Genomic DNA, 25692 nt, shown 5'->3' with positions numbered 1-25692 from the left:
GAGTGAAAGAGAGGGAGGGAGGAAGAGAAGTGATCAGTGTAAGTCAGTGGAGAGGGTGAAAAGGTGACCAGCAAGACTGCTGTCAGTAGGTTGTACAGACTTAGATTTTATTTATTTAACCTTTATTTAACTAGGAGAGTCAGTTAAGAACAAATGATTATTTACAATGACGGCCTACCCCGGCAAAACCTGGACCACACTGGGCCAATCGTGCGCCGCCCTATGGGACTCCCAATCACGGCCGGTTGTGATTCAGCCTGAAATCGAAGTGTCTGGAGTGACGCCTCTAGCACTGAGATGCAGTGCCTTAGACCGCTGTGCCACTCGGGAGCCCAGATACAATGTGAGAGAAGAGAGAGGGAGAGGAGAACAAGAGGAGGAGAGGAGAACAGGGGGAGGAGAGGAGAACAAGAGGAGGAGAGAGGAACCGGAAGAGGAGAACAGGAGGAAGAGAGGAGAACAAGAGGAGGAGAGGAGAACCGGAAGAGGAGAGGTGAACCGGAGGAGGAGGGGAGAACCGGGGGAGGAGAGGAGAACAAGAAGAGGAGAGGAGAACAAGAAGAGGAGAGGAGAACAGGAGGAGGAGAGGAGAACAAGAGGAGGAGAGGAGAACCGGAGGAGGAGAGGAGAACCGGAGGAGTAGAGGAGAACAAGAGGAGTAGAGGAGAACAGGAGAAAGAGAGGAAAACAAGAGGAGAACAGGAGGATGAGAGGAGAACACGAGGAGGAGAGAAGAACAGGGGGAGGAGAGGAGAACAAGAGGAGGAGAGGAAAACAGGAAGAGGAGAGGAGAACAGGAGGAGAAGAGGAGGAGGAGAGGAGAACAGGAGGAGGAGAGAACAGGAGGAGGAGAGAACAGGAGGAGGAGAGGAGAAGAGGAGGAGGAGAGGTGAACAGGAGGAGAGGAGAACAGGAAGAGAGGAGAACAGGAAGAGAGGAGAACAGGAGGAAGAGAGGAGAACAGGAGGACTAGAGGAGAAGAGGAGAGGAGAACAAGAGGAGGAGAGGAGAACCGGAGGAGGAGAGGAAAACAGGAGGAGGAGAGGAGAACAGGAGGAGAGGAGAACAGGAGGAAGAGAGGCGAACAGGAGGAAGAGAGGAGAACAGGAGAAGGAGAGGAGAACAGGAGGAGGAGATGAGGAGGAGAGGAGAACAGGAGGAGGAGAGGAGAACAGGAGGAAGAGAGGAGAACAGGAGGAGGAGAGGAGAACAGGAGGAGAGGAGAACAGGAGGAAGAGAGGAGAACAGGAGGAAGAGAGGAGAACAGGAGAAGGAGAGGAGAACAGGAGGAGGAGATGAGGAGGAGAGGAGAACCAGAGGAGGAGAGGAGAACAGGAGGAAGAGAGGAGAACAGGGGGAGGAGAGGAGAACAGGAGGAGGAGAGGAGGAGAGGAGGAGGAGAGGAGAACAGGAAGAGGAGAGGAGAACAAGAGGAGGAGAGGAGAACAAGAGGAGGAGAGGAGAACCGGAGGAGTAGAGGAGAACAAGAGGAGAACAGGAGAAAGAGAGGAGAACAAGAGGAGAACAGGAGGATGAGAGGAGAACACGAAGAGGAGAGGAGAACAGGAGGAGGAGAGGAGAACAAGAGGAGGAGAGGAAAACAGGAAGAGGAGAAGAGAACAGGAGGAGGAAAGGAGAACAGGAGGAGGAGAGAACAGGAGGCGGAGAGGAGAAGAGGAGGAGGAGAGGTGAACAGGAGGAGAGGAGAACAGGAAGAGAGGAGAACAGGAAGAGAGGAGAACAGGAGGAAGAGAGGAGAACAGGAGGACTAGAGGAGAAGAGGAGAGGAGAACAAGAGGAGGAGAGGAGAACCGGAGGAGGAGAGGAAAACAGGAGGAGGAGAGGTGAACAGGAGAGGAGAACAGGAAGAGAGGAGAACAGGAGGAAGAGAGGAGAACAGGAGGACTAGAGGAGAAGAGGAGAGGAGAACAAGAGGAGGAGAGGAGAACCGGAGGAGGAGAGGAAAACAGGAGGAGGAGAGGTGAACAGGAGGAGAGGAGAACAGGAAGAGAGGAGAACAGGAGGAAGAGAGGAGAACAGGAGGACTAGAGGAGAAGAGGAGAGGAGAACAAGAGGAGGAGAGGAGAACCGGAGGAGGAGAGGAAAACAGGAGGAGGAGAGGAGAACAGGAGGAGGAGAGGAGAACAGGAGGAGGATAGGAGAACAGGAGGAAGAGAGGAGAACAGGAGAAGGAGAGGAGAACAGGAGGAGGAGATGAGGAGGAGAGGAGAACCGGAGGAGGAGAGGAGAACAGGAGGAAGAGAGGAGAACAGGAGGAGGAGAGGAGAACAGGAGGAGAGGAGAACAGGAGAAGGAGAGGAGAACAGGAGGAGGAGATGAGGAGGAGAGGAAAACCGGAGGAGGAGAGGAGAACAGGAGGAAGAGAGGAGAACAGGGGGAGGAGAGGAGAACAAGAGGAGGAGAGGAGAACCGGAGGAGGAGAGGAAAACAGGAGGAGGAGAGGAGAACAGGAGGAGGAGAGGAGAACAGGAGGAGGATAGGAGAACAGGAGGAAGAGAGGAGAACAGGAGAAGGAGAGGAGAACAGGAGGAGGAGATGAGGAGGAGAGGAGAACCGGAGGAGGAGAGGAGAACAGGAGGAAGAGAGGAGAACAGGAGGAGGAGAGGAGAACAGGAGGAGAGGAGAACAGGAGAAGGAGAGGAGAACAGGAGGAGGAGATGAGGAGGAGAGGAAAACCGGAGGAGGAGAGGAGAACAGGAGGAAGAGAGGAGAACAGGGGGAGGAGAGGAGAACAAGAGGAGGAGAGGAGAACCGGAGGAGGAGAGGTGAACCGGAGGAGGAGAGGAGAACCGGGGGAGGAGAGGAGAACAAGAAGAGGAGAGGAGAACAGGAGGAGTAGAGGAGAACAAGAGGAGTAGAGGAGAACAGGAGAACGAGAGGAAAACAAGAGGAGAACAGGAGGAGGAGAGGAGAACACGAGGAGGAGAGGAGAACAGGAGGAGGAGAGGAGAACAAGATTAGGAGATGAAAACAGGAAGAGGAGAGGAGAACAGGAGGAGAAGAGGAGGAGGAGAGGAGAACAGGAGGAGGAGAGAACAGGAGGAGGAGAGGAGAAGAGGAGGAGGAGAGGTGAACAGGAGGAGAGGAGAACAGGAAGAGAGGAGAACAGGAAGAGAGGAGAACAGGAGGAAGAGAGGAGAACAGGAGGACTAGAGGAGAAGAGGAGAGGAGAACAAGGGGAGGAGAGGAGAACCGGAGGAGGAGAGGAAAACAGGAGGAGGAGAGGAGAACAGGAGGAAGAGAGGAGAACAGGAGAAGGAGAGGAGAACAGGAGGAGGAGATGAGGAGGAGAGGAGAACCGGAGGAGGAGAGGAGAACAGGAGGAAGAGAGGAAAACAGGAGGAGGAGAGGTGAACAGGAGGAGAGGAGAACAGGAAGAGAGGAGAACAGGAAGAGAGGAGAACAGGAAGAGAGAAGAACAGGAGGAAGAGAGGAGAACAGGAGGACTAGAGGAGAAGAGGAGAGGAGAACAAGAGGAGGAGAGGAGAACCAGAGGAGGAGAGGAAAACAGGAGGAGGAGAGGTGAACAGGAGGAGAGGAGAACAGGAAGAGAGGAGAACAGGAAGAGAGGAGAACAGGAAGAGAGAAGAACAGGAGGAAGAGAGGAGAACAGGAGGACTAGAGGAGAAGAGGAGAGGAGAACAAGAGGAGGAGAGGAGAACAGGAGGAGGAGAGGAAAACAGGAGGAGGAGAGGAGAACAGGAGGAGGAGAGGAGAACAGGAGGAGGAGAGGAGAACAGGAGGAAGAGAGGAGAACAGGAGAAGGAGAGGAGAACAGGAGGAGGAGATGAGGAGGAGAGGAGAACCGGAGGAGGAGAGGAGAACAGGAGGAAGAGAGGAGAACAGGAGGAGGTGAGGAGAACAGGAGGAGAGGAGAACAGGAGGAGGTGAGGAGAACAGGAGGAAGAGAGGAGAACAGGAGGAGGAGAGGAGATGAGGAGGAGAGGAGAACAGGAGGAAGAGAGGAGAGCAGGAGGAGGAGAGGAGAACCGGAGGAGGAGAGGAGAACAGGAGGAAGAGAGGAGAACAGGAGGAAGAGAGGAGAACAGGAGAAGGAGAGGAGAACAGGAGGAGGAGATGACGAGGAGAGGAGAACCGGAGGAGGAGAGGAGAACAGGAGGAAGAGAGGAGAACAGGGGGAGGAGAGGAGAACAGGAGGAGGAGAGGAGAAGAGGAGGAGAGGAGAACAGGATGATGAGAGGGGAAGTGGAGGAGAGGAGAACAGGAGGAGGACAGGAGAACAAGAGGAGGAGAGGAGAACCGGAGGAGAAGAGGAAGAGAACAGGAGGAGGAGAGGAGAACAAGAGGAGGAGAGGAGAACTGGAGGAGGAGAGGAGAACAGGAGGAAGAGAGGAGAACAAGAGGAGGAGGAGAGGAGAACAGGAGGGGTAGAGGTGGAGGGAGGAGAGGTGGAGAGTAGAACAGGAGGAGGAGAGGTGGGGAGGAGAACAGGAGGAGGAGAGGTAGAGGAGAACAGGAGGAGGAGAGGTGGAGGGAGGAGAGGTGGAGAGTAGAACAGGAGGAGGAGAGGTGGGGAGAACAGGAGGAGGAGAGGTGGAGAGGAGAACAGGAGGAGGAGATGTAGAGGAGAACAGGAGGAGGAGAGGTGGAGAGGAGAACAGGAGGAGGAGAGGTGGAGAGGAGAACAGGAGGAGGAGAGGTGGAGAGGTTAACAGGAGGAGGAGAGGTGGAGAGGAGAACAGGAGGAGGAGAGATGAGAGGAGAACAGGAGGAGGAGAGGTGGAGAGGAGAATAGGAGGAGGAGAGTTGGAGGGAGGACAGGAGGAGCAGAGGTGGGGAGAACAGGAGGAGGAGGGTGGAGAGGAGAACAGGAGGAGGAGAGGTGGAGAGGAGAACAGGAGGAAGGACAGGAGGAGGAGAGGTGGGGAGAACAGGAGGAGGAGAGGTGGGGAGAACAGGAGGAGGAGAGGTGGAGAGGAGAACAGGAGGAAGGACAGGAGGAGGAGAGGTGGGGAGAACAGGGGGAGGAGAGGTGGGGAGAACAGGAGGAGGAGAAGTAGAGAGGAGGAGGAGAGGTGGAGAGGTGGAGAGGAGAATAGGAGGAGGAGAGTTGGAGGGAGGACAGACAGGGGAGGGAGGAGATGAGAACAGTTCATGTAGGGAGTAGGAGTGAGTAGAGTACATGACATTTAGGTTGAGTGTACTCGGTGTAAACCACAACCTCATGTCAGGAAAGGGCATGCAAACCGGTGTGTATGTGTGTGGGAAGAGGTGTACCAGAGTGCCACCTGTTCTTGTTCACATGACTCTGGGGTAACACTCTGAGTCACTCGGGAACAGGCAGCACATGCCACACACAGACACAGATGGCCACAGCACCAGCCAAGGCAGTGCTGCATGTTTGGGCGGATTCACACTGTGGCTTTATGAACCACAGAGTGACAAGTTAACCATGTATTGACCACAGACTAAAATGTTGACCGTTTGTGAACCCCAGACTGCAATGTTTGTTGTGTTACCATTCCACCATAGAATGACATGCCAGCCATGTTGTAACCACTTACTAAAATGTTGAGCGCTTTTTGACCCCAAACCTAGACTGACCGTGTTGTCGACCATGTTCTGTTTTCCAGGAGGCGCAGACAGACAGACAGACAGACAGACAGAGAGACAGACAGACAGACAGAGAGACAGAGGTGTGGTAATATGTTGGTCAACTGAAGCTCTACAACGTCCCTGCCACTGACCAGGCTGAAGATGTGTGATACAGGTAAGCCTCTACTGCTCTGATGGTTTTTACTTCACTGTGTCTGTTACACATATACATACACACACACACACTTCACTCTCTCTCTCTCCTGGTCTCAATCTCTCTCTCTTACACACACATGTGGAGAGAGAGACATGGTGAAAGAGGGAGAGGGAGACTGGGAGTGAGAGAGAGAGAGACTGGGATAGAGAGAGACTGGGAGAGTGAGAGCCTGGGAGAATGAGAGCCTGGGAGAGTGAGAGCCTGGGATAGAGAGAGACTGGAAGAAAGAGATTGGGAGAGTGAGAGCCTGGGAGAGTGAGAGCCTGGGAGAGGGAGAGCCTGGGAGATAGAGAGACTGTGAGAAAGAGACTGTGAGAAAGAGAAACTGGGAGACAGAGACTGGGAGTGAGAGACTAGGAGACTGGGTGAGAGAGACTGGGAGAGAGAGAGACTGGGAGAGAGAGCGACTGGGAGAGCCTGGGAGAGAGAGGGCCTGGGAGAGAGAGAGACTGGGAGAAAGAGAATGGGAGAAAGAGAAACTAGGAGACAGAGACTGGGAGTGAGAGACTAGGAGACTGGTGAGAGCGACTGGGAGAGCCTGGGAGAGGGAGCGCCTGGGAGAGAGAGAGACTGGGAAAGAGAGAGACTGGGAGAGAGAGAGAGAGAGAGAGAGAGAGAGAGAGAGAGACTGGGACTGAGAGAGACTAGGAGAGAGAGACTAGGAGAGAGAGACTGGGAGAAAGAGACTGGGAGAGAGAGAGACTGGGAGAGCCTGGGAGAGAGAGCGACTGGGAGAGCCTGGGAGAGGGAGAGACTGGGAGAGGGAGAGACTGGGAGAGAGAGAGAGAGAGATAGAGAGAGAAATGTATGATAATTAGAGAGAGAGGAGAGAGACTAGGAGAGAGAGAAATGTATGATAATGTATGATAATGAGTGAGGCTTGTGTAATGATGGGTGTGAGTCGATCGTTTCTCCTTGTGGTTAATGATGATGTGTCACTGTGTGTGTGTGGAGTAAGATTGACTGGACTTGTAGCGACATGGTCTGAGTCAGGACTGTGTGTGGAGTAGTGGGTGATGATCGTGTCTGTTATTCTCCCTGTCCACACAGAGTGGAGGCTGAGAGGCACTGCCTCCAGCAATGACACATCCTACTACTGTAACTACACACACTCCCTCTATCTCTCTCTCTCTCTCTCTCTCTCTCTCTCTCTCTCTCTCTGTCTTTCTCTTTCTTTCTTTATCTCTCTCTCTGTCTTTCTCTCTCTCTTTCTTTCTTTCTCTCTCTATCTGTCTCTCTTTCTCTCTCTCTCTCTTTCTTTCTTTCTCTCTTTCTTTCTTTCTTTCTCTCTTTCTTTCGCTCTCTTTCTTTCTTTCTCTCTCTTTCTTTCTCTATTTCTTTCTTTCTCTCTCTCTCTCTTTCTTTCTCTATTTCTTTATTTCTCTCTTTCTTTCTTTCTTTCTTTCTCTTTTTCTCTCTTTCTTTATTTCTTTCTACTAATGCAGCGTTCTGAATTCATGTTATTTGAAAGGGAAGCTGCATCCTCTGATTTGGCCTCGTTTTTCCTGGCAGCCATGACAGAAGCCAAATGTGAGTTGGCTTGGGGGTGTGGTTTGATGTTGGTGTCACGCCCTGACCTTAGAGAGCCATGTTATTTCTCTATTTGGTTAGGTATGGGTGTGATGTGATGTGGGGTGGGCATTCTATTTTTTGTTTTCTATGTTTCTTTATTTCTTTGTTTTGGCCGGGTATGGTTCTCAATCAGGGACAGCTGTCTATCGTTGTCTCTGATTGGGAATCATACTTAGGTAGCCCTTTTTCGCTCCTTTCAGTGTGGGTAGTTATCTTTGTTAGTGGCACTATACCCCTGTAAGCTTCACGGTTGTTTTGTTGGCGACATTTTATATAAATAAAATAAAATGTACGCTCACCTCGCTGCACCTTGGTCTCCTTCCAACGACGGCCGTGACAGTTGGTGTTTCTTGGGTGTATCCTTCCCACCACCAAGACACATACATCTGTCAGAACCTTGTTTTCCCCCACTCAGTCACCACAAACAAAACCTCCCGCAGGTGGACTTCAACAACTACAGGCTGATTTGATGTAGATATTCGAAACGAAGCGTTTCGTAACGGGGCCATGTAGGATAAACGGCGCTTTACTTAATACCATAGAAGCAGTGTTATGCCAATATAACAATGTGCACCTTTCATTGTCATTCCCAGTCGTTACAGACACGGTGCCATTCAGCATTTTGTCTGGTGGTAACGGGGTTACCTTGGCGAAGGGCTCATTCCTTCCTGTGCGCTGTCCCATATACAACAGACGTACCCTGATCCTGGTGCAGAATACACAGGGTTTTTCCCTCCGTGTATTGAATGATACCATTCAATTCAATAAATAAACAAAGACAACATGAGTAAATTTGTGTCTGGTAAAAAAATTTATTCAGAGTGCCAGGTATCCATTCAGAGACATCAGTACAGAGTGTCAGGTCTCTCTCCATTCAGAGACATCAGTACAGAGTGTCAGGTCTCTCTCCATTCAGAGACATCAGTACAGAGTGCCAGGTCTCTCTCCATTCAGAGACATCAGTACAGAGTGTCAGATCTCTCTCCATTCAGAGACATCAGTACAGAGTGCCAGGTCTCTCTCCATTCAGAGACATCAGTACAGAGTGTCAGATCTCTCTCCATTCAGAGACATCAGTACAGAGTGTCAGGTCTCTCTCCATTCAGAGACATCAGTACAGAGTGTCAGGTCTCTCTCCATTCAGAGACATCAGTACAGAGTGCCAGGTCTCTCTCCATTCAGAGACATCAGTACAGAGTGTCAGGTCTCTCTCCATTCAGAGACATCAGTACAGAGTGTCAGGTCTCTCTCCATTTAGAGACATCAGTATCAAGCCCGCGCGACAGTCTGGACTTCATCACATCATCTTGCAAGTCTCCATGTGCTGGCTCCATACATGTTTCTGTGAACACACACACACACTGTTCTATTACCAGTCAGGACTGATAATATATCTGACCCACAGACAGGTACTATTTACAAGACAGTCTCCCCATGGACGAGTGTTGGTGAGCGAGAGGTAAGGTCTCTGTCAGCGCCCCATTGATGGGCATGGCAGTCGTAGATCACCTCCTGGCCCTTCATCAAAGATACTGGTCGGTCACACAAACACACACACACACACACACACACATACAGAGCACTGATTGCATTCTCAACCTGATCACTGCGTTCCCCTTTCTATTTCACTTCAGATATCATGAAACGTGACCCACCATCTATATGGTGCTTTTTTACATAGGATACACCCCTCATGGTGTATCATGCACTGCAGTTGAGGAACAATGGGAAAGTCATTCTGCCTTGAAAGTTGATCAACTTGTAACCTCACTTTTGAGAAAATGGCCTTGACTCAAATGATGTCAAGTAGCCTATCAGAAGCTTCTAAAGCCATGACATAATTTTCTGGAATTCTCCAAGCTGTTTAAATGCACAGTCAACTTAGTGTATGTAAACTTCTGACCCACTGGAATTGTGATACAGTGATAAGTGAAATAAGTGATAAGTGAAATAATCTGTCTGTAAACAATTGTTGGAAAAATTACTTGTGTCCTGCACAAAGTAGATGTCCTCACCAACTTGCTAAAGCTCTAGTTTGTTAATTAACAAGAAATGTGTGGAGTGGTTGAAAAATGGGTTTTAAACTCCCGACTTCAACTGTAAATTATGTTTCACAATTTGGTTCTCAAAGTAATGAAGTGTGTTTGCCTTCTGTATGTGTATAAATTATGAGTCTGTGAAAGCTTTTGCAGCTGACAGGTGAAGGTTGCTGGCCGGATTCTTGTCAACATGTGAGTGCTGTGAGTGCCCTCACAGTGAGGGCATGTCTACATGATACTGATGAGGCCCCCTTGCTGGTCTTCTCTCTGCTGCATGTTCAGCTGCAACCTAGACATCTCTCCAACAACTGCAGCAGACAATCTTATGATGGTGTTGACTGGGAGGGCCTGTGACAGGGTGATGATATACACTGAACAAAAATACAGTATAAACGCAGGACGCAACAATTTCAAAGATTTTACTGAAATACAGTTCATATTAGGAAATCAGTCCATTTAAATAAATCCATTAGGCCCTAATCTATGGATTTCACATGACTGTGAATACATATACACATCTGTTGGTCATAGATACCTTAAAAAAAAGGTAGGAGCATGGATCAGAAAACCAGTCAGTACCTGGTGTAACCCCCATTTGCCTCGTACACGTCGATCCAGAGCATCCCAAACATGCTCAATGGGTGATATGTCTGGTGAGTATGCAGGCCATGGAAGAACTGGGATATTTCCAGCTTCCAGGAATTGTGTACAGATCCTTGCGACATGGGGCTGTACATGATCATGCTGAAACATGAGGTGATGGTGGAGGATGAATGGCACGGCAATGGGCCTCAGGATCTCGTCACGGTATCTCTGTGCATTCAAATTGCCATCGATAAAATGCAATTATGTTCATTGTCCTTAGCTTATACCTGTCCATACCATAACCTCACCGCCACCATGGGGCACTCGGTTCACAACATTGACATCAGCAAACCACTCGCCCACACAACGCCATACATGCTGTCTGCCATCTGCCCGGTACAGTTGAAACAGGGATTCATCCGTGAAGAGCACACTTCTCCAGCATGCCAGTGGTCATCAAAGGTGAGCATTTGTCCGGGTGGCTGGTCTCAGACGATCCCGGAGGTGAAGAAGCCAGACATGGATGCCCTGGGCTGGTGTGGTTTGTGCCCTAGATATGGGTTGCACCTCGGAGACTAATGTGACTGTTTTGTCTAAATTCCACTACCTTAGAGAGCCATGGAAATACTATTACATTGCTAAAGTAGACAAATCATTTGTAGGAAACAACTTTACGGTCGTCTCTTCAATCAAATACTGTGGTCCCCCCAAACTTAGTTAGCTGTCTAAAGTTATACTGCATCTAGTCAATCTGGCGACATCACAATCTTGACAAACGGTTTTCCTACTAATAATTTGCCTTCTGTTGAAATGTTATTGTGTTTCCAAGCCAAATCCGATTTGTATTGAGGTAGGCTAACATTAGCTAGCTAGCCAACGAGTTAGGTAATTAGCTAGCTAGTTTGTAGTAGTTTGTAACATCAAATCACAATAAAACAATTTTGGTCACATACACATATTTGGTATTTGTCAGATGTTATTGCGGGTGGAGCGTAATGCTTGTGTTCCTAACAATTCTCAACAATACACACGCTAAAGTAAAAGAATGGAGTTAAGAAATATATAAATATTAGGACGAGCAATGTCGGAATGGCATTGACTAAAATACAGTAGAATAGAATACAGTATATACATATGAGATGAGTAAAGCAGTATTTAAACATTATAAAAGTGACTATGCTATGCTAGCGATGATAGTGATAATGATTATCAAAATATACATAACCAGATAAATATCAAGGGGTCTATAGTCTAGCTACCAGTATACTCACCACCACTGGGGACCAACGAAGTCCAACCACCTATTCCGCGTGATAGGATCCTTCGGCAGGGCATGCAAACCATAGTTGTTGGCTGTGCATCCTGCTGGAATCATGCATTGCATGCTCAATCCTTATAGGGCTGTTCAGTCTCAAACGGCCGCGATTCTTTGAGCGCGTTTGTTTGGGGTGATGAAACAACGGAGCCCACATTCAATGAAGGGAAGCAAAGTGAGCGGAGGGGCGATTTGCACGTGGAGCTTGGCAAAAGGGGGCATGATTTGTTGACATAGTTGTAATCCAAACCCAACCTTCATTTACTCGTTGTGACGCGCTGAGTTCCCAAACTCTGTTTTAGACAAGACTTTATCACCAAAATGATCCTATTTTCACTTTGTAGTCAGTTTTGACACTAGAATACATGTTTGATGCCACATACACTGTTTTCCAAGGGATTGGTTGGTTTTTAGGGGTAGTCACTCTTCAATGTATTTTTCCAGTGTGTGTGTGTGGGCGTCACTTGAGCCTGTACTGTATACAGTAGATGTGTTTGTGTGAAGTAGGAATGACAGGAATCTTTTTGACTTGTACCCATGAGAGGGATGCTATATATATCTGCAGTATGAGAACTGAACTCTCTCCACTCTCCCCGCAGCGCTTCTCTCTCTCTCTCTCAGTCCCTCTCCTCTCATTACAGTAGGCCCAGTCACTGTAATTACCCTCCACACACACACACACAGTCACACAATCACAAACACACATCCTTAAGGACTGTGCCCCCGCTTACCCTCCCCTGCTGTGGGAGAGGAAGGGGGATTCTACTACTCAACAGAAAGATATATACACTACTTCACATCCCCCCCCCCCCCCCCCCCACCACACAGCATCACACACACACATACTGTACACAATACGGAGGCGTTTTCTTAGCTAAACTGACGAAAAGGCACCTCCAACAACACATAAAACCTCACATAATTCTTTCCCTAAACAATGAGAATTTCTATCAACCAGTGGCATATGCAAAAAATCATAAACATCTATGTTTGGTTCAGATCTTGTCAAGACTGAAAATGTACCTGATTTCAACGTCCCGAAAATAAACATTTTCAACATCCGGAAATACGTATTTTAAACGTCCGGAAAATATGTATTTTCACCTTTCATTCAGAACCTAACTTTAATGTCTGGAAAATATGTATTTTCACCTTTCATTCAGAACCTAACTTTAATGTCTGGAAAATGTGTATTGATTTTGCTTACTGGGTCTATTTTACATTTGCTGGGGGGAACAAGAAGAGGCTGTTGATTGATGTGGCCCGGGTGGGACTCAAGTGTACCACACACACTGCTTCAGCCCGTAACCCCCCCACGATACACACACACACACACACACAAAGCCCCTGAGTATAAAGTACATTGATGACTGAAAGCTATGTAGTTCATACCCACTCAAACACACATGCATGGGATAGCAGAGTATAAAGACTGAATACACTAAGCAATATATATCTCTCTATAATGCCATGCTCTGAACACACTCCCATCACTTTGTTTTTGACTCGTCATTACAATATTTATAATCAAACACACACTCTCACATTGACATAGAGCACTCTCACATTGACATAGAACACACACACATTGACATAGAGCACTCTAACATTGACATACAGCACTCTCACATTGACATAGAGCACTCTCACATTGACATAGAGCACTCTCACATTGACATAGAGCACTCTCACATTGACATAGAGCACTCTCACATTGACATAGAGCATTCTCACATTGACTTACATTGACTCACATTCTACTGTTCGCTTTCAGACAGTCATGCAATACGGAACATTGAATGAACATTCATTCTCATTCTCAATTACATGTGAATACCATGTACTGCTATGTCTTAAGTCTTTCTCTAGTGTGGTTCTGTGTGTGTTCTCTCTATGTGCGTACTTGTATGTGTGTGTATGTGTGCGTATGTGTGTGTGTCTTGTCCTGTCTTGTCTGGGGGAGAGTAAAGACACCTTGTATGTTCATTGTGCCAGAGAATATCTCCTTGTGAGGTCACGATGTAATTTACTATCGGTAACGGGAACAGGCAGTTCAAACTCATGTTGTGTGTGTGTCCCTGATTTTGTTTCTGTGGGAGAATCATCAATGACACACTCCTATCCTGCTGAGGTGGTGGATCTAAATATACTGTTTGTGTGTGTGTGTGTGTGTGTGTGTGTGTGTGTGTGTGTGTGTGTGTGTGTGTGTGTGTGTGTGTGTGTGTGTGTGTGTGTGTGTGTGTGTGTGTGTGTGTGTGTGTGTGTGTGTGTGTGTGTGTGTGTGTGTGTGACACATGCTGCCTTTAATAACAGACCATGTGTTTGGCATTATTATAGTACCCACGTTGGTGAGTCCTGGGGGGATTGAAGTGCCCAGCCATTTCCGTCCCCAGAGAGCCAGAAACCTGGTACAGAACAGAGTTGGGGGTTGATCAACCGCATTATATCCCATGTTCCACATGTACACAACATGACCAATAGTATGTGGACACCTGCTTGTCAAACATCTCATTTTTAAAATCATGGGCATTAATATGGAGTTGGTCCCCACTTTGCTGCTATAACAGCCTCCATTATTCTGGGGTGGCTTTCCACTAAATGTAATAACATTGCTGTGGGGATTTGCTTCCATTCAGCTGCAAGAGCATTAGTGAGGTCGGGCACTGATGTTGGGTGATTAGGCCTGGCTCGCAGTCGGTGTTCCAATTCATCCCAAAGGTGTTCCATGGGGTTGAGGTCAGGGCTCTGTGCATGCCAGTCAAATTCTTTCACACCGTTCTCAACAAACCATTTCTGTATGGACCTCGCTTTGTGCACAGGGGCATTGTCATGTGGAAACAGGAAAGGGCCTTCCCCAAACTGTTGCCACAAAGTTGGAAGGACAGAATCGTCTAGAATGTCATTGTATGCTGTAATGTTAAGATTTGTCCTTCAATGAAAATAAGGGGCCTAGCCCGAACCATGAAAAACTGCCCCATATCATTATTCCTCCTCAACAAAACTTTACAGTTGGCACTATGCATTGGGGCAGGTAGTGTTCTGTGAGCTTTTGTGTTCTACCACTTCGTGGCTGAACCGTTGTTGCTCCTAGACGTTTCCACAACAACAGCACTTACAGTTGACCTGGGCAGCTCTAGCACGGCAGAAATGTGACGAACTGACTTGTTGGAAAGGTGGCCTCCTATGACGGTGCCACATTGAAAGTCAGTGAGCTCTCCAGTAAGGCCATTCTACTGCCAATGTTTTTCTATGGGGATTGCATGGCTGTGTGCCTGATTGTATACACCTGTCAGCAACCGGTGTGGCAAAAATAGCCGAATCCACAAATTTGAAGGCGTGTCCACATAGTTTTGTATATATAGTGTATTGTGGAAAAATGTTAAGGCAGGGACAGTACATTGACTCATCAATATTCATTAATATTATCAGTTATTATAATTAACCATTGATATTACTGGTGTTATAAAAGGTTTATAACAGGGTATGAGATATTTTCATATTATTCTGTATTTGTAATCTATTCTAGTCTTTGCTATTATATTATATTATCGGGCAGGATATCGATTATAGATGGTATTACTGCCCTTAGATCAACACGGGATCATTTTTAGACTACAGCAGGATAAATGCTTTAATAGCTGTGATGTCAGGATAGTACATCGTCCAAAAATAGGCAGTCAGACGGAAAAGCTGTCCGGGTGATCAACCGGTAGGTCAGTCACGAAGCAGCCCACCTTAAAAAAACACACACACACACACACACACACAGAGGCAGAGGAACACGCCCCGGTAGTCGCGGCTAGAGTGAGTCTCTCGGTATTCGATGCCAGTTTGCTCTGTCAGGGAATTCCGGGGACGGTGTGGTGACGTCAGCGAGCGAACGGACAGAGCAGGGCGCAGGAGGGGCGTGTCGTGTCTGTGTGTGGAAGACGCAGCCAGTGGGTTGGTGTGTGAATCTGTAGCGATAGCATCATAGTTGAGCACCGAGCCAAGAGACTTGTCCCTTTAAAACACAGTTCGACTCAGCGCAACCTAATTGCCTTATGTCGACACAGAGAGAGAGAGAAGAAGAAGAAGACGAGGACTGTAAAAAAGATAGAAGGCAGGGAGAAAACAAACGGAATAATAAAAAAGAGTATCTCGCTTGTCGACTGAAGCTAGGATTTCAAAGCCAGACAGAGTGACATTAGTTGGGCGTCAAGTGATACAAGTTTACAAGAGCTTCGAAAGGAAGCGAGTGAGACTAAGTGAACTATGTTACATTTGTCTGAGTCAGTTGTCTGAGTCGCTGGAATTCAGCTGCACAGAGAGAGAAACTTGCAGATACAGCTCCGACTACTGCCTGGATTCAGGAAACTCCGCAAATACGGACTACAGTGTTACACACTGAAATATTTTTACTAGTGAAAAAAAACTCGTTTGTTTTGGAAATATTCTCAAGAATTTCTACTACTCCAGACAGCAGTACGTGAATATATATTTATTACTACAGTGTTACATTGTGAATATCTTTATAGCTTGTGTGTTACATTGTGAACGTCTTTTATTACGAGCTGGTTACATTCTGTTGCAATACTATTCGAATGTCAAATGTAACTTTTTATCTTGCGCCGCCGTTTGTCTAATGTACACAGAGAGACATGTTGCCATTGGCCGTTTTTACTTGAGATCTTGTAGGACGAGTTTAAAAATAAAATACAAATCAGTAAAACTTTAGTAATGTGGAAATATCTACTTTGGGCTTTTCGTCGTTTTCTCTTCGGCTTGTTTGTTCATGTCGATCACAAGAGAGCGCGTTCAGAAAGTGACATTTAGCGACGGGGTCGAGGAGCTGGTATTCAGCCTGGTAACGTTAGTGTACAGCATTTAATAGTTAATAGATGAAACCGGAAGACTTGTTTGCTCACGCTGCCTTGTTATCTATTGTCGTTTGTATCAAATATATTACATGGGGAATACGTCGCCTATTATAATTCCCATTTTAGCTCATTTGTAATGACAAACAGTCAACATAATCGGTTGAATGCGTAAATTACAACAAGGCCATAGTCTATTCTCTTGATGCTTGTGCGATTGTTTTGGTGAATTTATTTTGACAGTAGAAAGAGGGAGGCACTTCAGAAACATAGCAGCATCCCACGTGTGTTTGTGGGACAGATACGAGGAATATATGGAGGGAGAATAGGGGGGAGAAAGAAATTGCTTGTGTAAAGATCTCCCCCCTCCTCCGGGCCTTTGTTTGTGGGAGGGCTGACTGGGGAAGTGTTGAGTGGGGATGGGCAGACAGAGGGAGGTAGGCAAGCTGCCTTATAAAGCGAATGTATTGCCCCAAGTCAGACCTTCCTCTCGCACACAAAGAGTCGAATTGAAAGGAAGTCATTTGCATCGTCCACGGGGGGAGGGTGGTGTTTTTGGTCTGGTTTTGGTGTGTCACTCACTGTGTCTCAAAATAGCCCTTTCTGTCTGGAAGAGCCTTCGGGGAAGAGAAATAGCACAGAACAAGCAATTGAAACACGGTTGGAAAGTTAGCCTGTTATTGACTGTATTCATGATCATTTGACCGGATAAAAAAATAAAATCGTTCGTGCAAGAACTCGACTCGGTGCTATGCATTTTATGGTCCGTTATAAACCGAGCCTTGTTCCAAGGACCGGCGTGTGCTGGCATGGGGTCGGTGAAACCCTTTGAACCCCACTTCCGATCAATCAAGGCGATAGACATGGAAACGAGTGGCGTGTTTCTTGTTTGGGACTCTTTGAAGTCCCGAGCTGTAAAGTTAGGACAGGTTGAAAGCTGCTTACGAAAATATATTCTCCTTTTTTTCTCCTATCATACAGCTCCAGTTTCTTGGCTGAATAGTAGCCAAGTGACTGCTTCTTGCTCTGGTTTGAATCACCCGCCCCCATGTGTCCCATCCCGTGATCTAAATGCGAGTGAATGAACAATCGCCGCCCATTCTACTACATCTATGACGAACGTGTACCGTTAAAGTTGTACACACACCAAATATTTGTCTGAATATTTTTTAAAGATGCACTATGCAGAAATCGCTCCGCTATTTACAGGTTGCAAAAATGATATATGAATTTTGTCGGGTTTCCCGAAAAGTTACATATTAAGGCTCAACTCGAGTCAACACTGATGAAAGGGGAATAAGCAGGGCTATAGAAAGTGTAAGTGTGTGTGTATAGGTGTTGGATGAAGATGTTTGGCCCATGGTATTTTGAGGATGGTGTATCTTACATAATTGACAGGTGGTGTGGGTGTGAGATTGGTTGTGGAAACAGGTGTGGCTTGTGTGTGTAGGGGATGAGTGACGGTTGTGTAGGAGGTGTTTGTGGCATGAGTAATGTGGGTCAGTAGGCTAGTTTACATTTCTTAGTCACCTAACACTTCCTCGGTCGTTGAGGGAGGTTGTGATGAAATGGGGTCAGTGTGTCGGTGTATCGTGTGAACATCTCATGTTGTCTCAGGCCCTCTGACATTATTTTCATTGTATTGCGCCCGTGAAAAAACAAACTTTCATATTGTGTGTGTGTGTGGGTGGTTACTTGGGTCAGAGGCAAGGGGAACTAACTTGATGATGTCAGACACAAAAAGCCTTGTTTTACTCTACCTGAAACGAAAGGTGTAATTTCTTCAACAAGGAAGTGGAGCACAGCATTTGTCATGCTGCAAACAATAACATGAACTTCTGTCCTATCTCAAACATCTAGCAGGCCATTTTGATAACAGTCCAACATATTATCAGGCAACCTTTTCGGCTGATTACTTCCACCTATCCAATCCTTTCAAATATACAGGAGTGGATTATAGAGAGTAGGGCCTAGAGGTCCATTTAGAATAAGAGCAAGTGTATTGATAGGAGAGCAAAGAAGCAGGGTGGGTGAGAGGAGGAGGAGGTGCTAGGAATTACTGGGGTAAAGCTCAGGCAGCTCTGTGTGGAATTCCACCTAGCAGTGTTGAGGCCTCTAGCTGTGACTCTATGGAGACCGACTGGCTGGTGTACCACACCGTGTGTGTTGACTCTGTCGGCGAGGTAGTTCTGTGTTTCTGTCTTTGCGTTCTACTGTTCTAAAGCCATATGTGTTCCTGTTATGAAGTTCCAGAACCGTCTCTGTGTGTGTCATGAAAGCTCCCTCGTGGGATCTGTGACTATTCTTTAGCTTCGTTATCCCTGGCAAAGTGCCACCGATGATGCAGAGGTGAAAGGGAGGTGTATAAACGTGTGTGTGTGTGTGTGTGTGTGTATGACTAACACACCACAACACACACAGGGAAGGAATGTACTGTTTTCTCCTCTGTCACCCCAGTGACTACTTCACTCCAACCCCTGAGAGAGAGAGAGGCCAATAATGAGTGTTTGAAAGGGAGAGGAAAGAGATGTGAGTATTAGAAAAACAAAGAGCGAGAGAGAGGTGAGGACATACGGTAAACAAACAGTCCAGTGTTCTTTGGGCTATATGAACACACAGTTCAGTCTGCCGTAACAGAAATGCATCATTATCACTGCTTTATGTCTGTTCAGAGAACTAGAGCTGTGTAATTATTACCTACCAACTATAATATGAACACCGGACTGGACGGTAGCTGTACCTCATCTGGCTTTGACTCCGATGGGGAACTTTCAGTTCAAGAGGTTTGTTGACTACCGACAGTCATGTTCTCTGCTCGGTCCCGATAGGCAGGCACACACACGCGCTCAGATAGGGGTCGAAGTGTGTCGAGGGTCAGGTTGTCCTTGTTGTTGTTCAGTGGAGACATGATCGCAGACCTCCAGCTCTTGGAAGGAACATAAAGGACAACCTGATTCTCAACAGACTCCCACTCCTATCTCTGCCTGTGTGTGTGGGGGGGGGTTCAGTCCAAGAGGGCCTGACTCCAAGCGGAGTCACTACCGTCAATAATGTTCTCTGCTCTGCTTTGTCCCGATTGGCGCACACACTCTCAGATGGGAGTGTGTTGAGGGTCAGATTGAAAATGAGGGGCTGATGATGAAAAGTAGCTGCTCTTAGCTAACTCGGGTGCACGCATCATATTTCACTGTCTGAAATGTATGTTTTTAATTGCACGTGGTCCCTTTTAAATAACCTGCCAGTACTACAGGTTGACCTTAATGTTAATGTTCTTGGAATGGAGAATGTTCAACCTGTACTAGGGAATAGAGAATTTTCAACCTGTACTAGGGAATAGAGAATGTTCAACCTGTACTAGGGAATAGAGAATGTTCAACCTGTACTAGGGAATAGAGAATGTTCAACCTGTACTAGGAAATAGAGAATGTTCAACCTGTACTAGGAAATAGAGAATGTTCAACCTGTACTAGGGAATAGAGAATGTTCAATCTGTACTAGGGAATAGAGAATAGTGGAGAAAGTCAATCTCTCTTGAGAAAGTACTTTCTCTCTTTCTGTATCTCTCTCTCCACCTTAATAACCGTCTGCCGCGACGCCACCGATACCACGGCAACCGTTGTCTAGGAAACAGAGTCTCAGCTCTGTTGTGGTCTGTGCGTGTTTTTGGGGGAACTAATCAGGGTGCTGACTTGTTTGTTTGTGTCTGTCTTGCTCTAGATTCTGGGAAGTGAGGCCATGGGTAGTACTGAAGACACTGGCTGGGGGAGGGGGGACTTTGGGCTGTTCTGTCCCCTTCTGGTACCCTCATACAGAGAAAGCAGGGTGTCGTGTGTGACGCCGTTTCCCTGTGATGTGAGCCGCCGTGTTCGGGGAAAAGGCAGGCAGGTTGGGTTTTTTTTAAGTGAAGGACTGGGAAAGTGAGTGAGTTTGATCAAGTGTTATTGCCGATAGTGAACGTAAACACACGCTTATGGTCGTTCAGATTTCGGCGGCACAAATGTCACAACATATTTCTATATAGTCACATATACAGTTTTCGGTCTCTCACAGACATTCGTATAGTGAGTCACTGCTTCACATGCTCACACACACTGGCACGCACATCTGTGTGTGAGTGCTCAGACGAAGGCATGGGCTCTTGGTCTGACTGACTATCTCCCGCTTGGAGTCATGCTGTTTCTGGAAAACGCGAAAAGAAGAACGTCACCCCTTCTTGTGAAGTCTTGTTTTGCGAAAGAGATGTTGAGGACATCTGCTTGAGTGACTGACTGGAAATAACCTTACCCTACCCCCACACGCGTCAGTCAGCCCCCTCAAACTTTATTAGTGGACAATCAAGAAGAAGAGAAGCTGCCTTCAGCCTTGTTTATGGTCTGCTAACGTTCAAATGCCTCGGTTCCGTTTGTTTTAACATCTGATTTAGAGCCTGTGTCTTTGGTTAAAACACGTGGATGACAGGATGACGTCATGCCTGTCTGACTTGGATTCAAGGGTTTTAGAGGTGAAACCCTGTTAATGGTTTTGTATTGACTCAGGTTTACTCTCACTCAGTCACATATTTACACGTTCTTATTTTGTCCACACGCGCACACACCGCTTCTGTTCCGCAGGAAACTACTACTGATGCCCTCTGCCCTCCTCAAGGCATCCACACACACCGCTTCTGTTCCGCAGGAAACTACTACTGATGCCCTCTGCCCTCCTCAAGGCATCCACACACACACACACACACACACACACACACACTGACAGTTGTTACAAGCACAGGTGCGATGGCAGTTAGATAAAACAGCTCTTGCTGTTTCCATCTCCTCAACCTGCGTAAACCAGCAGGCTGCCAAAATACCACACTAGACTTTCAGCCTTGTACATGTACGAGAATGTAAATATCAGACCATTTCACCACGTCTGTCAGTAAAAGTCATGTTCGAGGATCCAGAGAGGGAGAGAGGGGTGTTGGGCATGGCTTTCCTCCTGAGTGTACTCTGCGACTTGGACCGACTTTTCAGAAGCCACACATGTTCAGCTTCACTCCAGCCAGGATGAAAATCCACGTTCTCCAACAGAATGGGGGATAGGAACATATTTCAGCCCTCTCTCTCACTCCGGTTCTCTCAGCCTGCGTTGTCTACCCTTATTGTTGGGATGTGACAGTAAAAAGGTGAGAGGTCGTCCGTTTTAGAAGGCCAAACAGCTGGACCTAAAGAGACAGAGCAGCAGTACTATAGTTAGTGTGGAGGAAGAGTTACCTCTGTTCTCTACTAACCATAAATAGCCGCTGTAGGATGTTCTCTGTGTGTGTTTGACCATATCGGTGCTCTCCCGGTTTGTGTAGGCGGTAGTGTGTGTGGGAAATGCTTGGCTGCGTTGGTGACGAACTAGCCTGCATCACACACGCACGCACGCACACACACAAACAAACACACGCTGTGGGAGCCTGGCAACGGAACGGATGCAGGCAGGCTGTGTGTTCCCGGCGGTGTGTGTGTGTGTGTTTCCTTAAACTCAATCCCTTTTTGGGGCCAGGTATGTAATGGACCAGTGTGGAGAGAAACCCACAGGCCTTTCTCCTCCCTCATCTCTCGAACTCGCCAGACACGCCGGAACCTTCTTTCTCTCTCTCTCGCTTTCTTATCAAATCAATCACTTATCTCTCGGCCTGTCAGGAACTAGTGTCTGTAGGTCGTCATCTTTACGTCATCCTTTATCTCTCTCCTGCGCTCTCTCTGTCTCTCTCACTCGCTGTCTCTGTGTGTGTTCGTAGTCTGTTATCTATGTTTAACTGAGCCCTTCTACGTCGCTTGTCTGGCTCTGGACCAAACCACTATGAGGCTGGCAGGGGAGTTCTCTGTTTGTCTCATTACTGGAGTCATTTGGTGGCTGACTGAATGTTGACTGAATGCTGACTGAATGTTTGTATTTAGCTTTGGAACAGTGGTAGTTGACTTTTAGTGGCTTATCATAGTATACTTCTTTTTTAATTTTTTACAAAAATAGTTTTATTTCCATATACACCGAATATGTGCAGTGAAATGTGTTGTTTTACAGGGTCAGCCATAGTAGTACACTACTATTCAAAGCTGAGTACACCGAGTGTACCAAACATTAAGAGTATATTGACTCCAATGTTTCTCACAGTTGTCAAGTTGGCTGGATGTCCTTTAGGTGGTGGACCATTCTTGATACACACAGGAAACTGTTGAGAGTGAAAAACCCAGCAGCGTTGCAGTTCTTGACATAAACCGGTACGCCTGGCACCTACTACTATATCCCGTTCAAAGGCACTGATATTTTTTGTCTTGCCCATTCATCCTCTGAATGGCACACATACACGATCCATGTCTCAAGGCTTAAAAATCCTTCTTTAACCTGTCTCCTCCCCTTCATCTACACTGACTTGAAGGGGATTTAACAAGTGACACCAATGAGTGATCATAGACTGACCAGGTGAATCCAGGTGAAGTCTGAGGCAAAGAGCAGATGTTCATAATGTTTTGTTTACTCTGTGTATATTAGAGATGTGAGTCTTGAGTAATGTTTTGGTAGTTATGGTTAGGAACGTTTAGCATGATGATGATGATGGCATGGCCCTAGCCTCTCTCTACCAGAGTGGTAGCCAGGTATGTGATGCCGTAACCGTGGTGACGGAGGTGTTGACTGGAACAGGTCTTTAACGTCTGTCGTCATGAGAGTTTCACTGTTACCCAGGTGACATACAGGGGCCACCGTGGGAATTCACACATTCGAACATTCGTTATGTTGCACAACATTCTTAGTTGCAATGTTAATTCTGCTGGTGAGATTCTGCGGTCTGTGTGGTAACTTCATTGTAGTTAGTTGGAATTCCCCTTACCCAATTGGAGAAATCGGCAACACCACAAGAGAACGCAGCATCTAAAAGTGACTAATAAGCCCCACTGTAATTTTATCATGGTATGGTGGTCTGGCGATTCCTGTGTTAGGCAGGTCGGGGTTTATGGCTATCTACATGTTTCACCATAACACCGGTTCACTAACCACCGATGACGGCACCTGAGAAATTCCCTGAGACGTCACGCTGTCACTAGCAACACCCCCGGTCACCTGACCGTAAGTGGCGTCCCAGTGGGAGGGGGAAGGGGGTGAAGTGTTAAGTTTGGGGTAAGCCCTTTCCATCGACCGCTGGGCGTGGCGCTGACTCACTCACCGGGGGGTTCCCTGTGCTGTGACACCCCGGATGCAGCGTATCGTCACACACACCCACACACACACACAGCGTACTGACAGATATAATCAGTTGTCTGTCTCTCTATATAACCTGAGAAAGCTTGTCTTAGCTTCCTAATATTATCCGAAGTTTGTTTCTCACCCATCCCCAGTGTTCAGTTCCCCATGCTGCACGTTTGTTAGTTTCCTTTTCCTCTCTCCTTTTCTCTCTTTCCCTCATCGGTCTCTCTGTGCCTCTACTCTCTCCTCTTCCCCCCCGTTCTCTCTCTCCCTCCCTCCCTCTTGTTGCTGCGCTACAGTTTCACGTGTGATAGTTGACTTAACGTGCCGACCTCTTCCTGTGAGAGGCTACTGTTGTTTATGTAGCAACAGCCCTTGTGCCTCTAACACAGTTATTCTCACCATTGTGTGTGTGTGTCTGTGAGCCCCCTCTCGCTTTGTGTTGTCGGTCCCCTGCTGATTCACCCTTTCCCCTCCTGCCCTCCCTGGGTTTCCACACACCCGCCGTGTCGACTAGGGAGTCGAAGCAGGGGAGAAGAGAGGAGGGGTGATGTCTCCATGTTCTTAGTAACCGTGGGAGAGAGCGAGACAGAGAGAGGAGGTTAGACAGACAGGGACTTTAGATATTAGTATGTCTGTCTCCTGACTCTGACTGATAAATGCAGTGTTGGACAGGTCTGGTTTCTCAGATCCGTTGTCGTTCTGGAGAAGTCTACCGACGCTGTCTGATGTAATAATATGAGTACAGCTATTGGGTCATTCCACCCAATAAAGCACCAGAAAGAGGATTTCAACACCCACCATCTCAGATTGTTCTGAAATAGTTTCTGTATGTAGAAACCGATACGATAAGCATTCCGGAAACATATTTCTTTATTTTTATAATTAGATTTCGGAGAAATTACGCTAATTGATTGCACCCAAGTTGGCTATTTTAATTTACTCATATAATAATCAATAAATATAGTACCTAACATCCATTTCAGTCCAGAATAGGAAACTATATTTATTGGAAAGGAGCATCAAGATCACCGTGCACTTTCACCACCCTGTGAAGTTCATCAGAAGTTATTTCATCTGTAGCCTAATAAACTGCATGGTTTCCCGAGTCGTAGTGGGAGGACCACACACCATATCATCACGTGACTCCAAGTTTACTTCCATATGATGGTTGTTATATCAATATTTGTTTTCATCACAGCTGTTTTTTTTATACGGTATGATATTAATATGTACCATGTTAATACCTAATATGCATAAAAACTGTGGATGGAAACATGCTTAGTGTTAGAAAAAGTTTGATCCATATCGCATATTAGGTACTATAATTATTGAATATGAATTGAATCGTATACATTACAATGGCCAATTTGGGTCAAATCAATTAGCTTCATTTCTCAGATCAAATTGTATTTCAACAAAAGTAAGTTTCCGGAACGCTTATCTCATCTGTTTCTAACAACAAAGGATTTCAGAAGAATCTGAGATGGCTTTCTGAAATGACATGGAACAGCCCTATTGTCTGATACATACAGCTATTGGCTAATTGGGATTGTGTGTGAACAGATGTTGCGATATTGATATTAAATCTGACTCTTTCTTCTGATTGGTCCAGGGCTGAAGAGATCCCAGAGATGATTGGCTGTAGAAGCTGAGACTTGACGAGACAGAGGATCTTGAATTAGGTGCTATTCTGAAAGGTAACTGTGTGTGTGTGTGTGTGTGTGTGTGTGTTGCTTGTGTATACAGTGCATTCGGAAAGTATTCCGACCCCTTGACTTTTTCCACATTTTGTGACGTTAGACTTATTCTAAAATTGATTAAATTATGTTTTCCTTTTGAAAAATGTATTAAAAGTTAAAAAAAACATACCTTATTTACATAAGTATTCAGACCCTTTATGAGACTCGAAATTGGGCTCAGGTGCATCCTGTTTACATTGATGATCCTTGAGATGTTTCTACAACTTGATTGGAGTCTACCTGTCAAAAGAATTGTCCATAGAGCTGCGAGACTGTGTTGAGGCACAGATCTGAGTAAAGGTACCAAATCATTTCTGCAGCATTGATGGTCCCCAAGAACACCGTGGCCTCCATCATTCTTAAATGGAAGAAGTTTGGAACCCCCAGAACTCTTCCTAGAGCTGGCCGCCCGGCCAAACAAAGTAATCGGGGGAGAAGGGTTTTGGTCAGGGAGTTGACCAAGAACCCGATGGTCATTCTGACAGAGCTCCAGAGTTCCTCGGTGGAGATGGGAGAACCTTCCAGAAGGGCAACCATCTCTGCAGCACTCCACCAGTCAGGCCTTTATGGTAGAGGTGCAAGA

General features: G+C 46.8%; 1 protein-coding gene across 3 annotated transcripts in view; it reads left to right on the top strand.

Annotated features, from left to right (window-relative positions):
- The window catches only part of LOC139416034 (lysine-specific demethylase 6B-like), a 285869-nt gene that overhangs the window by 242131 nt on the left and 18046 nt on the right, over nucleotides 1–25692 (top strand). The window contains exons 4-5 of one of the 3 annotated variants that reach the window (XM_071164270.1): nucleotides 5616–5752; nucleotides 24983–25067. The gene's annotated coding sequence lies outside the window, so the exon portion shown is untranslated. Of the gene's footprint in view, nucleotides 1–5615; nucleotides 5753–15312; nucleotides 15770–24905; nucleotides 25068–25692 lie in introns of those variants that run through there. The other 2 variants (XM_071164271.1, XM_071164272.1) reach the window with 2 other exon arrangements.

Source organism: Oncorhynchus clarkii, chromosome 9 (genome assembly GCF_045791955.1).
Source record: "Oncorhynchus clarkii lewisi isolate Uvic-CL-2024 chromosome 9, UVic_Ocla_1.0, whole genome shotgun sequence".
Lineage (NCBI taxonomy): Eukaryota > Metazoa > Chordata > Actinopteri > Salmoniformes > Salmonidae > Oncorhynchus > Oncorhynchus clarkii.
Note: the sequence above shows the minus strand (reverse complement) of the source record. Positions and strands in the feature narration are given on the sequence as shown.